The sequence below is a fragment of the Polypterus senegalus genome, chromosome 10, assembly GCF_016835505.1.
Source record: "Polypterus senegalus isolate Bchr_013 chromosome 10, ASM1683550v1, whole genome shotgun sequence".
Classification (NCBI taxonomy): Eukaryota; Metazoa; Chordata; class Cladistia; order Polypteriformes; family Polypteridae; genus Polypterus; species Polypterus senegalus.
The window spans coordinates 84,506,470-84,522,464 of NC_053163.1; positions in this window are offsets into that span (position 1 = coordinate 84,506,470).

A 15,995-nucleotide genomic window follows, 5' to 3' on the forward strand; every position below is an offset into this window, starting at 1 on the left:
AGTTCTTCACATTAAGGCTTAAGTCTGCATAAGTAAATTTTAAAACGATTACTAGCAGGTTCACTCAGTCTTTAAGGTTTATAACTTTGGCAGTAATCTGAGCCAGTTCTTAAAGACAACTAGGCGGTGTGAGAGAAAGATTTGTCTCAGACCATATCTAAACATTCTTTCAAATGGAGAAGTGAAGGTACACAAGTCTCTACAACATAAGATGTCTTTTCATGGCTTTAATATTCTATTTTAATATTCAAAGTTAACTTCTACCACAACTTAACAGTCTGAGATATGCAGGATGTACTGAAAGGAATGAAACTAACTTGGTTGCTCCCTCTCTTAATTAATTCATTTTTTGCTTTATTTTATATATGCAGCTTATGTTGGATAGATAGATACTTAGAAAATAGTTATTCAGCATGTCAAGGATTCATTGCTTTGAAAAGTTTATTATGATTTGTCTCCACATTGGCTAAATCCTCCTAAGGAATTTATTCTGTCTGTCCTGCTTGATGTTATGTGCTTTGTGAACATTACATGTGACCTTTGGTGTATAGTAGGTGCTTGTCAGCTTCGTTATCCACTTAACCTGCTGTCTGTTGGTGTGCTCTGTATTTGTGAGACTTAGCAGTATACACGTTTGCATTTCCTAATTGTAAACTGTGCGTAACCCTTGAAGGTAACTAATTGAAAAAAAAAACAAAAAATACAATGACATTCAGGTCAAGATAGTAACTGAAGTTATTAAACAAATAACAATAACAGAATAATTTTGAAAATGAGTGCAACAGAACTGTTCATACAGATGTTCATGAATTACAGACTACTAAGTTTTCTTTAGTCATATATACATTTTCTCTCCTGGTTAAACTTAATGCTTTGTATGCCATTTTATTTACAATGGCTCTTGGGAGGGCCTGTAACATTCCATGATTCAGCCAACTCTGTTTCTTTTGAATGATATAAGGAGCATTTTTAAACAAGTCAATGTCCATAAAGCATCCAGACTGGATGGAATTTTCAGAATATAATTTATAAAAAAACTTTTATAATTTAATTAACTGGAGTTTTTTATTAATGAGATTTTGTCTTAAGAGAATGTCTTAAAGGTAATATCTATCGATCCTGTCTGCTTTTAAAAGACATTGAATGACTTTAGACCAATTATTTTGAGAGACTAGTGCTAGGAAATGGAATATTCCAGATTTTTTTGACAATGTCCAGTTTGCTTATTATCACAACCCGTCCTCAGACAATACCGTATTGCTTGCAAAGCTCCTAGACTTGGGACTAGTGACACCCTCTTTAATTGGGTTTTGACTTAAACTAATTAGCAGAACTCGACATGTGTACAGTCGTGGCCAGAAGGTTTGAGAATAACACAAGTATTGGTTTTCACAAAGTCTGCTGCTTCAGTATTTTTAGATCTTTTTTGTCAAATGCTTCTATGCTATACTGAAGTATAATTACAAGCATTTCATAAGATTCAAAGGCTTTTATTGACAAGTACATTACGTTTATTAAAAGAGTCAATATTTGCAGTGTTGTTGACCTTTCTTTTTCAAGACCTCAACAATTCGCGCTGGTATGCTGTCAATCAACTTCTGGGCCAAATCTTGACTGATGACATCCCATTCTTGCATAGTCAATGTTTGGAGTTTGTCAGAATTTGTTGGTTTTTGTTTGTCCAGCCGCCTCTGGAGGATTGACCACAAGTTCTCAATGAGATTAAGGTCTAGAGAGTTTCCTGGCCATGGACCCAAAATTTTGAGGTTTTGTTCCCCGAGCCACTTTATCACTTTTGCCTTATGGCACGGTGCTCCATCATGCTGGAAAATGGCATCATTCATCACTAAACTGTTCTTGGATAGCTGGGAGAAGTTGCTCTCGTAGGATGTTTTGGTACCATTCTTTATTCATGGCAGTGTTCTTAGGCAACATTGTCAGTGAGCCCACTCCCTTGGCTGAGAACCAAACCCACACATGTATGGTCTCAGGATGCTTTACTGTTGGCACAACACAGGACTGATGGTAGCACTCACCTTTTTTCTCCTGACAATCTTTTTTCCAGATGCCCCAAACAATAGGAAAGGAGATTCATCAGAGAAAATGACTTTACCCCAGTCCTCAGTACTTCAATCCCTGTACCTTTTGCAGAATATCAGTATATCCCTGATGTTGTTCTTGGAGAGAAGTGGCTTCTTTGCTGCCCTTCTTGACACCAGGCCATCCTCCAAAAGTCTTCACCTCACTGTGCGTCTAGATTCACTCACACCTGCCTGCTGCCGTTCCTGAGCAAGCTCTGCAGTAGTTGTGTCCCGATCCTGCAGCTGAATCAACTTTAGGAGACTGTCATTGCGCTTGCTGGACTTTCTTTGGTGCCCTGAAGCCTTCTTCACAACAGTTGTGGAAATGTTTTTTTTTTTGATTAAGTTTAATTTTCATGGCAACGAGGGCTTTGCAATTAATTACAATTCATCTGATCCCTCTTCATTACATTCTGGAGTATATGCAAAGTGCCATCATAAAAATTGAGGCAGCAAACTGTAAAAATTAATATTTGTGTCATTCTCAAAACATTTGGCCATGACTGTAGATTGGCAGTGTCACTTCCTCATGTTGATCTTCAACAGAGGCACCCTATAGGGTAGTCTGCTGAGGTCCCTTCAGTACTCACTTATGACTTTGGGCCAGAGGTAACTCATTTCCATTATTAAATTTGCTAATGACGAAACCATCATAGGCCTGATTAGCAACAATGATGAGCAGATGTAGAAAGATAAGGTCTGCCTGGTCTTCTAGTGGTGCTATGACAATAATATCACACTTAATGTCAGCAGAACAAAGGAGCTGATCATAGATTTCAGAGACCAAAAGGTAGACCACACCGCACTCTACGTTGGAGAGGATACTGTTGAGAGGGTAAGCAGCTTGTGTTGGACTGACCATCACTAATGACCTAAAAAGGGCAGAAAACATCTTAGCTATGGCGGAGAAGGCTCACTGATTAGATTTTTAGAGGTCTGAGCAAAGCTTTGATGTGTCAGTCTCTGTTCACCAACTTCTAGAAGTGCACAGTATGAGTCCTCCTTTTGGCTGCATAGAATCCTGGTATGACAGCTGTTCATCTTAGGACCACATACAGTAGCACTGTAGAGGGTTGTGAAGGTGACACAATATTGCTGGCACACATCTGCCTTCTGTTCTGGAGGTATGCGGCACACACTACCTTAGAAAGCAATGTTCCCTCAAAAGCGTATGTGTTGTGCACAAAAATGCTAATCAAATCATATGTGCCACCTGCCCAGTGTTTACAAAGGATGGATGGCATTTTTGCCTTCCTCCTGGAAATCAATTTTTAAAATTTGGTATGTCTGGAAAGCCCAAGACAAATCCTTTGAAAATGTCCATAATAAGAAAATTGTTTTTCTTATGCTCTTTGTAAATGTTATTCATTTAGAAGAATGTCAAATTAGCGAAAAATACTCATATTAAAAGTAAGGTTGTATTTCTAACATTTTGTTCTAGATTAAATATACTGGGTGCTACATATAAGTTTATACCATAATGGTGTTTTTTATATTTTCTTTGTTACTGTTGTTAATATTTTTTACATTTTTGCTCAAGCAGCATCTGGAAAGAATGAAAGGCATGTGACTTGTGCAGAGTTGAATAATAAAAGCAGGTGAAAGCTCAGCTGCAGCCTTCTTACAAATGTGACAATTGAAAATGCAGTGCATGTACACTTTGTGCATGCAAAATGATGCAATCCAGGAGAAAGCAAAATGGGATACACTTCGGACTGCCACCTGGTAATGTATGTCAGAACTGCAAATAAAATGGCCCATGATTGCTCAAAAGTGGTAAAAGCAGTTATTAGTCAATTCTTCTTCTTTGTTATAGCTGTTTATTTAAAAATAGAGCTGGTAGACATGCAGGAGCAGAGTTGAAGTGTTTATAACACTTAAGATATTAACATCAACATAATTACAATGGGGATTTAAAATTGATTTGAAACAGTTATCAGGTACATTAATAACAGAAGTGCTTTTTTGTTTTTAAGTGGTTTAGGAGACAAATGAAAGATAGAAATTCATATACAAAATGAGTTAAAAAGGTAGTGGTGAGCCTAAATTTGGATTTCCATTTATGAAATTTTCCCATAAAGATCATTACATTTACTAATTACCTTCTGTATTGGTTTTCAAATTGTAATTAAAGTAAAAAAAAAAAAACATCTTTACATTGTGTGACCTCATAAAGATAAGAGTTAAATCACACCAAAATTTTATAGAATTCTTATGCCAGAGAATATCTAATGTGTGACTTCCAGAGAAATTTACTTTGATTTTACTTAACTTGCTTGCTCCAGGAAAATTCCTCTCTATCTCATTCTTTTCCTACCACAAATTCCTAAGACTTTAACGTCTTCCTCAACATCATATCCATATATCGTTGTGGTGGTCTTCCATTGCATATTCTGCCATTCAATTTTCCTTTATATATACACTTTAATGTTTCTCTCAGCTTCCATTCTCTCTACAAGCCAGGTCCATCTCAGTTAGTTGAACTTTATATAAGCTACGATATCTGGTTCTGTATAAAGATCTGGTAATTCTTCATTCATTCTTATTCTCCACACTTCATTCTCATACATTGTACCATAGATTTTTCTTTCTGTTTTCTCTATAATAACAGATCCTTGGCACTTAAATTCATTAGGTTTCAGGAATGGGTAATTTCCTATTTTAACATTACTTATATTTTCTTGTCTCTTCTAACTTACAGATGTAATCATATGGGTTTCTCCTAGTTGATTTCCAGCCATATTTTTTTAATTCTACAAGGAAGCCTTTTCTTAAGAATCCCTGTGTTCTACCTGTGAAATCAAAGTGTTTCTGGTATATATACAAAATCCCAATTAAATCTGTTTGTAGATTCACAATACAATTAATTTATAGTAGAGGTTCATGTCCCTCTCTAAAGAATTGCATATTATTAAATTATCTAAACTTGGTAAGAAAAAATTTTTTAAAGTTTTCATAGGATAGTTACTGGCAGACCCCCGTGACCCTGTGTTCGGATTCAGTGGGTTAGAAAATGGATGGATAGATGGATAGTTACTGGCCAGACTGGTTGATAAAATCAGCAACCAAAAACATACCCTTTTCTTTCCAATGACAACTAAGGAGAATTTTTGACAATTATGTGTTTGTTGTTCCACAAAATCCATTTATGGGGAGAAAAATTGTGGACATAACATAATTGCCACACCAAACGAGGTTCCTGATTGAATTTAAGGAGTTAAGAGGTAGTTTGTTAAAGCCTTTACAGGTTGAAAGAAAATGCAACCTGCCAATGTTTTTACTCCTGGGTTCAACAATCCTGTCTGGATCAAATGTTGTTTATGTTGCATGTTCTTGTTTTGTCTAGTACTGTAGTTTTCCTCTCACCTTTAAGTGACTGGTTGTGTGTGAGTGGGCCCTGTGACGGACTGATGCCCTATGTATGGTTCATTGCTGAGTAATATTGCCAGGATCTTCTGTAACCCTGAATTGGATTAAGCGGATTTGGGAGTAGTTCCGGAAAAAAAAAAAGATGCATGTTTGTAAAAGTGTAGTTTTGGGGCAGTGGGTGAGAGTAGAATGGAGATCTACCAGAAAGAGCCTGGTTAAGTCCATGAAGAGAGAGGAGCAGGCAAAATCAACTGCTTTTAAAGATGGAGGAAAATTTAGGACAACTTGCAGAGAAATTATCTTTTGCTTTCCAGTAGATACATTACAGCATCTTAGCATTTACAGACTGCTTGCCTGTAGTGGTGGATATGAGAAGGCCTGGGCAGACATACTGTACGATATGTGACAATTTAATTCCCAGAATGAACCTGTTGAAAAAATTTGTTCATATCTTTGTGTTAGCTGCTATTATGGAATACCCTTGAATTTCTTTCACACGTTAGGGTGGATATCAGAAATGTCTGAAAATCCCCTTTCATTGCAGTTGTTATTTTTGGATAGAGATAGAAATCGCAAGTGATAATTCACAAGTCACATGAATTAGGTGGATGATCAAATTTGGTAATTGGTCTCTTAGCCAGGAAGTCATGAACACTGAGTTCATCATGCCCTGGGGAATTGTCATGTTGGATGATCTGCTTCTGGAGTTGTCGTTCACATCTTCTTGCCCTTCCTTGAACCTCTTGTACCATTCAAGGACACTTAACGTTTTTATAGCATCGCCACCATATGCCACTTTTAACAGCTTGAAAGTTTTATTAGCACAGGTGACAGTACACAACTGTTCCAGGAATTAAATTGTCTCACCTTGTATGTGCTTTATATGCCCTCTGTTAGGAGTGAGTGAGTCTTTAGCACACGCTTAAAACAGTTGGGGGTGCTAGGGAAGGCAGAAATGCTTCAGGTGGGGCTGACTTTAGTAGTCAACGACAACTGGAGGTAACCCTGCTGTACAAGAGAATGCCATCCTGTCAGTAATTAATGGAATAATACACCCAAAAATGAGACATGTTTTATATTTAATTGACCCCATTTTGTGGAAATGGCTGAGAAATTTTTTAATGTTTTCATGCAGGATGGAGATAAAAAAATTTCTGATGTAATGTAATCTATGGTGACCAACCATTAAGTAAGATTCCCCAATCGTATTCTCAAACACACCAAACACACATTTTTGCCAAAATATTGTTGAATAAGCTACCCCGTAAAACGGTCTTGTAAATAAAAATGGAACATGCGTAGATGCAACTTGTTACAGTTATATTCATATCCACAACTGACATACCTTTTTTTTATTATTTAGTAGAAGTAGGTCGGGGTGCCCAATGCGTCGATCGCAACAGACCGGTAGATCGGAAAGGTAGTGCAGGAAGATCACGTTGCATTCAAAATTTTTTTAAACGTTAGTCTGTATATCCTCCCTATGGGATTTGCCACTTGATTGACATACAGGGCGGCCAGTCTGAGATCTCTTTTCTTCTAACTCAGTAGTCATCCTGCACACACGATCAAACGTGCAAGCTACTGCAAAACTCCGGCTGTGATCTAGTTAGTCTTCCAATTTATATCGACTAAAGAAGGGATTTAAAAAAAAGAATTTGTATGGGGAGGGTATGGGCTGGATGTGGAATTGGAAGAGGATTTTTTTTCTCACAATGTGACAATCGAAGCGCATTTGTCTGATCTGTCAATCTACCATTGCTATTCCAAAGAAGGAAAATGTGGAAAGGCACTTTTGAACTGTTCATAAAAACTACGAAATTGACTTCCTTCAGAAAAGCAATCTGAGAAAGAGAAAGGAGAGGGAACTAAAATCGCAGGTAATTAGACAGCTGTCATTTTTCACTCGGCTGAATTCAAAAGTAAAGGCAGACACACTGAAGCATCGTTCCAGGTGAGTCACTCGATCATTGAGCATAAGAAGTCCTTCCAAGATGGAGAGATGATAAAAGATGCCTTCGTTGAGACAGATGGCTAGGGAGAAATTCCTGCTGAGATTTCAAGACCCCTGGCCGGAGAAAAAAGGACCCCTGCAGTAGGTGATTTGATATTCTCCTTGTTGTTAGAGCATCTTGGCTATGCACAAACACAAGGCCCACCCTCTTCCTGATAATGTTTTCAGTCACTTTTCTGTAACTTTAAAACTTTAGTTTTACGTGTCGTTCGGTGCACACTTTTTGTTTCTATCATTTGAACATATTGTTAGCCAATAAATTGTTACGGGGCTAAACATCTGACCAGTGAATGAGGTAGGAAGGCAGGTCTTCAATTCAAATGCTCGGGCGCTTCTGAGTTTGTTCCAGGAGTATTTTCTAGAAGTGGTTTATTTAACAATATTTTAGTAAAAATGCATGTGTTTGGTATGTGGTGAGAATACAACTGGGCGACTAGACATATGAATTCTGTGACACAAGAGATTTTTTTTCATGGACATTTGATATTTTTGCTGTTGCCCAGTATTGGTCACTATAGACCCCAATTATATTAGGAAATTTGTTATCTCTGTTCTGCATGAAAACATGAGATTAACATTTTTTTCTTAGCCATCTCCACAAACTGCAAGGGGTAAGTAAGTCAAAGATAAAAAATAGATTTTCAGTTGGAGTATTCCTTCAAGCTAGCATGAAAATCACTTGGAATCATGGCGGTGCATTGCTGCATCCCAGCTGTGGCAGACAGTTCAAATTCATCATCATCTTTGCCAAGTTTCTTTGTTCTCACTGGGGATTTCTCCTGGTACTGAAGTGTTCTCCCACAAGCTAAAGATGTGCATGGTAAGTTAATTAGCTACTGTAAAGTGTGTGGCACTGTGCATTTTCTAGGGTTGGCACCTTCATTTCAACCAATGCTAATATAGGATATTTTATGTGACTTTTGAAGGGTTAAAACTGTGTGAATTGATGGATGAATGAAAATTAATAAAAACAATAATACATGCAATCATGGTAACTGCAAATTAATGTGGTGTTTCGGAAGGGCTACCTTTGAGACATGTAATTATGAACGGTTTGCCAGGAGTGAACTCATACAAGTAAGGTCACTATGTAAAACTGAATCGGGGTGTATACTCTGGATTCCTGATGTAGACCACACACACTTCTAAGAATGGCCACTAATCACTGGCCCTTTATGAATGAGCCTTCATCTGTAGGGACAGATTAATCATAAAAATAAAAGAGTATACAATCTTTATGGTTTTAAGACAGTGAGTAGTAGATACTTTTACAAGGTGGATGTGAGTGTGTAAGTTAGCTCTGTGATGTTTTCTGCTTTTGCCAAGCGCTGCCAGGATAGACTGAACCCTCCCACGCCCCTTGCTTAGATAAGCTGCTTTGAGAATGCATTGCAACTTTAAAAGAAGAGTAAAAGAAAAGAAAAGTGAGAAAACCCAGTTTTGTAATTTTTGGATTGACACAAAAGCACAAAAACTAGAGAAGAGCAGCTTGCTTAAGGCAGGAATCCAATTATAACCAGTATATGGTTGGGACAAACACTACAGCTACAGGGATCCCTCCAGGTCTGAACATGAACCTCTGTCATAGAGGACATAGTCCAGGTGTTCCTGTAGAGGAAATGATAGACAAAACAGCTACAGCGACAAGAGTCACTGTTAAAAAATAATTGTCAATATGAAGCTGAAAATGTGACACCCACACCAGTGCTGTGAAAAGGGCTGTTTGGAAAACACAGATAACATGTCTGGAAAGCTTTTTAAACTATAATGCCCATTACAAGTGTTTTTATTTACACTGTTGTTACAGTGTCATCTCATAGCAAAAGTATGCTGAGAAAGTGAAGGAGGAGTGTATTCTGAAAATGTTATTTTTAAACTACTTATCTGATTCATGTTCACAGAAACCTGGTGCCCAGCACTGAATACAAAGTGAGAACCAGCCCTCAAGGGAAAGCCATTCCACATTCCCACACATTTTCTCACCAGGTCAGTTTAGAATTAGCAAATAACCAAACATGCATATACTGTATCTATGGGAGGAAAACTGAATTACCTGTAGAAATAAAGTTTACACAGACTTGGGCAGAACATGCAGACTCGATTCAGGCAGTGACCAGGCCTGGATACTAAGCCAGGATTCTCATGCTGGGAGTCTAAAGTGTTAGCCACTGTGTCAGTGATGCTCAGTATTTTAAAAACACTAATAACTGTTGCATACATATGCTGTGGTTAAAAAATATCTTCAATTGACAGATGTGCTTGGAAACAGTTTGGATAATTCAGTTTATGTTACCACCTACAAAAAATGTGATGATATTCAAGCGTACCTAGTCAAATGACTGCTCAAAGTTGGAGTTTCTTGGATTATCAGTTACAGCAGTGGACTTTCTAAAAGTGTTTCACTTAATATACATCTAATCTATGGTGAAGAATTCATTCAATTAATTTGGAATCTCAGTTTTGCTTCATTCTGGGTAGGACGTTAATCTGCCTCAAAGCCCTCCAAACAGGTCCTTCAATTTACAGGGAAAACTTGGGGGTTGGTGGCAGGATTGGCACTCCAGCCACCATAAAAAACCTCACACTATTCTTGTGCGGTGCTGAGGTGTCACCCGCTGCACTTGGGTCTCAATCCAGTTGATTTGTCATGTGATGGGTGTGGCAACGCATTATCTACATATGCTACCATCCTCCTCCTCCATCCATTGCTATGATCATATTAATCTCCTGTATCTGTATGCCTGCAAATCTCCCTCTTTGATTGGAGGTCTTGTATGAAGCATCAACAAACAGCAAGTTAAAACATTACAACGCTTTTGTCAAGAAAAGGCCATTCAGCCCAACAAAGTTGATCTTACTCAGCTCGTTTCTCCAAAGACATAAAATGGATGTGGTGAAGCATGTCTGAGGTGGTCCAGAGCTGGTGTGGATAGAGTTAAAATTAGTGCAGTTCAAATGTTGGCAGTTTAAGTGTGTGCTGGTGTGACGACTCGCTCATTGAGGCTCTGCAGATCATTCAGCACACCTGTGCTCACAAAGAGTATAAAAGAGGCCAAAGTAAAAGTAACAGAGGCAGGTCAGTCCTGTTGAGCACAGGAGCAGGAGCAGCTGGAGTACTCCAAGGGTTATCCTTTGAATGCCAAAGGACAGTGGCAGGCCGAAGAACTAGAGCTCTGAGGATTCAAGCGGGTACCTGTGGAGGTGGCTGGGATGGGAGTTGATCAAGGACTACATTCACCAGTGTCACAAGAGTGCAGAATAGGGTAAGATGAGAGAGGAATGCATGGGATAATGAAGAAAAGGGCAAATTCTGACTCCGGCTTTATTCCTAGTTTTATCTATTCATTGAGGGATTTATTTATTAATTGAATTTAACTTCCTTACAATGGCACTTTTTTGTTGGATTATTTATAAGTTTTTTGCGCCGCACTTTTGCGTTGGATACTTTGGATTGTTTTATTAAAAGCATTTTTTTCACCATACCTTGTTGTACTTAGTTGATAACTATCATTTCAAGAAACGGAAGATGCACAGGCTTTGGGCACCTGGGGCTTTACGGTCGAGTTATAGCTGTCTAGTACACTACTTGCTAGCTTACTCCATGTGCCTAAGGAACTTCTTAACATTAGCATGCAGTTTAACCTTAAGCAATGTCTGTGTCCTCCTGTGTGTTTGTTGAAGTATTAATTTTAAAATAGCACTTAAGTCCTGACTTGGGCAAGATGCAAGGATCACGTGCCTTATCTTGTTCAGCTTTATAAATTATAAATGATACAAAATCATCCAGAAAGCCCTGCTGCTAATTTACAAAGCTATCAAAATCAATATGCCATTGAAAGATTAAATGTTAAAAGAAATTAAAGGGTTTAGGATCCCAGGTGGGAATTACCCCAGTAATACAGGAACTGGTGTTTGCGTAGTTTACCAATATGTGCAAAGATAATGCTAGTGTTGCCCTTAATCACAGCGACAGGGTCAAAATGTGTCTCTGCTTGTTGGACCTGGAAACAACTACTATGATGATCCTTTTTGTCCAGAGGAGGATGTTATCAGAGAGTTAGTCAGGGTAGACTTAGGCTCTCTGGTCATCTTCTGGGCTGGGTCGATAATATAGGAACTGAAAAAGAAGCCAAAGAACACGTGACTTCTTTGGCTGCTTCTCAAACCTCCGATCTCCTGCAATCCCTTTGAAACAGTCCCTTTGGGCTCAATCGGATAATCATGCCCTTGACAACTAGAATGCCTGTCAACCGTATATAAATCCATGAAAAAAACATGACTTTCTCACAGTGATGCTCTCACTTTTCAGAAAAGTGTATTTAATTTAGTAGCTCCAAGTTTCTTAGTGCTGCTACCACAGCTCCAGACTCCTGGGTTTAAATCCTGGCTCAATCATCATCTGAGTTTGCATGATTTCCCTGTGTCTTCTTGCATCTTTCTCCAAGCTTTCCTCACGTGTTCCCAAGGTTAATTAGTGACTACAAAATTGAGTATGTATTGCAGTGGATTGGGCCCTGTGCTGTCAGGTATAATTCCAGCAACCCTGAGGTGAGTCCGATAATGGATGAATGGATACGATGCAGTTTACATAATATCTGATGACTACTTTTTTAAGGTTAGATATGGCAAAGCCTATTGAGACACACCAGGACAAAGGATTCAAAAATGAGCACAATAAGAAGGCCTAGTTAATTTTATGAATGCTTAAAAAAGACTAGTTCATCATCTGCACTTTTTTTCTAGTCCAGGCTCATGACAATGTGGGGCTATCCTAACATCCGTAGGTGACACCGAGTCAGACACTCAGCAAGTGACTGCCACCTGTGTAAGGCTGGATCTACTTTCAGGGTGACTTGGGTGCACACCCTAGGGTCCTGCCTGCAAAGCGGCCTTTGCATATATGTGTGCGAGAGAACAAAAAAATCACTAAAAGCAGGAAAAGTACAAGTTTTCACAGACAGACACTCATAGCAATCTGCTGACCAACCATAGTTTTCTTCTAGCTTTGCAATCATAAACCTATCCATTGAGACCCAGAAAAGAAATGGAGCAGTCCTGACTTGTCTATAAAGGTGGGGCAGATCTGAGGGAGTCTTAATTCAGGCTTACACAAGTACTTTATGATATGTAAATAGTCTGTACATTAACATCAACAGGATGTCATCTCACCGTGTCAATCATGATAGCTGTGAGAGAATTTAGTAGACACGAGCCTTGTGTTTCCCTTTTTGCATTGTACTCTTGGGTTCACCCACTCACCGTAAAGTTTTTAGAATTTGAAGACACAAATGTGAAAATTACAAAAAAAAAGTGCAGCCGGACGTCACCTTAAATCCTATACTCATTTTATTCAGAAGAGAGGCGCTGTTGATTAACAAACCAGTACTGACGTCTGCAATGCGTTCCAGCGGTGCAGATTATGTAACAATATTTGAAATTCGGTCTGTTCTTGAAAGGGAAGCGCGGATTCGTGCAAGTCAAAACAAAATTGCCACTCGCTTGCACATGTAGACATCCTATAAACAGAGTTATCATAACATGTTTATTTTTAGGGAAGAATAGCTTTCGGCAACCACGTACCGAGTCTCCTCTTGACTGAGCAGATGCTTGCAGGCGACCGTCAGTTCTCCCTGGTTCTGGTTGGCTGAAAAGAGCGCGAACACAGAGTCACGATTGGCGGAGAGACGCGAGCCATGCTGTACCTTCGTGATCGAGGGGGTTACCCGAGTTCATGAGAAGAGGTTGCTTCAGCTCTGTCGCCCGTATCCTAGCTAAAGCGTTTATTTGAAACCCAATACGAAAAGTGGATTTGCAACACAGAGGTGACACCTTATATATAAGCATACAGCTATGTTTTGTGGTTAGACTATTTTGGAGCTTCTTTACTGCAACTATGTATCTAGGTTAGTAACTGTTCTTGTAAAGTAAAGCCTCTTATGCCACAGGTGGAACAGATGCCGTCTCTCATTGACAGTTCGGCCTAAATGCTGATAAGTATCACGCGAATACCGGCGCTTTAGACACAAGAGGCACAATTTTCCTTTATTAGAATTCCGACGGCCTATCCAATTTGACCGACTGACATCATCCCCGCACGATTGCCAAGTTTCCAAGTCCCGCCTCTGCGCCGTGCCCCCCTCATGCCTAACGCATGATTGGCTTTCCGAGAGAGAGTCGAGATTCTGATTGGTTCAAAAAAAGGGCAGGGGGTCTACTGTGGCGTGTTCGCTTTGCTTCATTACTCCAAGAAAACGATTAGGGTTGTTCATTGGACGTGTTATCTTCCGGAAAGAAGTGTCGCGGAAAACACAGCGCGAAAGGGCTTGGCGTATTACAGTAAACTGTGGGGTTTCACATCGACAAACGACACGACGCGTGTGTTGTAACAGGGTATTCTCACAGTATACCAGAATCATATTTTTTGGCCTTGTATGAATGCATACAAGGAGTTTGAGTTCGTTTTATACGACATTCCAAATATATTTACGTGACAGACGTACACACAGTTTATAAGTACACACCTGGGAATGTAAACATATGCATGCAGAGTGCCAGAAATCCTGAATTTAGCATTAGCAATTTGTAAGAATATTAAAGATGATGTGGGCGGTATGATCTGGGGAGACTGCACAGACTGAACAAGGACTGCTGAATTAACCATTTCTGAGCTTGATACACTGTGGAAAGAAACTATCCTTATGTTTGCTCGTTCTGGCATAGTTTAGTATACAATGCCTGGCAGATGGTGGAAGTTCAAAGAGGTTGTGACTTGGATGTGAGGGGTCGATGATGATTTTCCTTTCCCACTTTAGTACTGGTCTTGTGAGGTGGGAAGACCGGTGCCAGTGATCTTTTTGGCAGACTCGGCAATTTGATGTAGCCTGTTCTTGCCCCGTTTAGTTGCTGGTCAAAACCACACTGTAATGTGTGATGAGCTCAGGGCAGATTCGTGATTGCTGTGTAGAATTGTGATAGAATCTGGGTTGGCCTTCCATGTGAAGCCCTGGGTGATTATAGATGACATAAACACGAAGGTCGCCACATGTAACACATTATTGTTAAAAATGGAGAATGAAGCTAATATTAATGGGCACCTCCTGAAGCTCACTATTATGCATATAATTGTGGAAACTTTTCAGTTCATCAAGATAAATATTTTTTCACCCTGGTACAATACAGACATTATCATATACATATGGTGAAAAGTTTTGGCTGGAAGCTACAACCAAAAAAGGAATTTAAACTGATTGGCAGGTTAGTGATTTCAGTAAAAACAGCCACTTAAATCTTCTATTCTTGTACCTTCTAGACAACTGTAAATGTCAGTTATTTTATTAAGTATGTAATGCATTATTTTGCTGACACCTTTATCCAAGGTGACTTGCAACATTTAAAGGATAAAATTGATTACATTTCTTTTGGTTTTTCTAATTGGAGCACAGGCAGGTGAAGTGACTTTGCACGTGCTCACATTTCGTCATTGGCCAGTTTTGACTCCAATCCCTTAACCACGATGACACACCCCGCCTGTTATGCAGATGTACAGAATGAACAGTGTGGTGGACCAGTGGGTTAGAATGATGGACTCGGGTGCCATCAGTGTAGAGTCTGCAGGTTCTACTCATGTCTGTGAGGGCTTTTCCCCAGGGGCATCCCACAGCCCAGAAATGAGTGAACTAATATCAGTGGCGATTTAGAATTGGTCTGGTGTGAGTTGTGAATGGGTTGAGTGCATTAGGCAGGCCTGCAATGGACTTGTGGCTCATCCAAGATTGATTTCTGCCTTGTGCCTTGAAGATACTGAATTGGATTAAGTGGGTTTTAGAGTGTTACATGAAAACAATACCTTCCAGTCTTTTGTTGTAACCACCTGCAATATTTTATCAATATGTTTATTTTTCTTGGTAGCAGAAAGAGAGTAATATAAAACTCTTTGTGTTAGACACATGTGTAAGTATATATGATGAAAATGTATAGCTGAAGGGTAACTTATTTGATCGAGAACAATGCTACTTTTTTTTTCATCCTTCACATTTTTCTTGTATGCAGCCTTCTAGAGTAACATCCAGCCTGTTAATACAATTAAGCACTTGTTTGTGAAGCAAAGTAGATTTTTGCTGGTTGCAGTTTGTTTCATTTTAGTCCATCCATTATCCAACCTGCTATATCCTAACCACAGGGTCACGAGGGTCTGCTGGAGCCAATCCCAGCCAACACAGGGCACAAGGCAGGAAACAAACCCCGGGCAGGGCACCAGCCCACCGCAGGGCATGCACACACACACACTCACCGGGGACAATTTAGAATCGCCAATGCACCTAACCTGCATGTCTTTGGACTGTGGGAGGAAACCTACACAGACACGGGGAGAACATACAAACTCCACGCAGAGAGGACCCGGGAAGTGAACCCGGGTCTAATAACTGCAAGGCAGCAGCGCTACCCACTACGCCACCTTGCCGCCGCATTTTAGTCGATTCTCCTATTAACAGTTGCGCAATTAAATGTTTACATCTGTGCTATGTTGAATA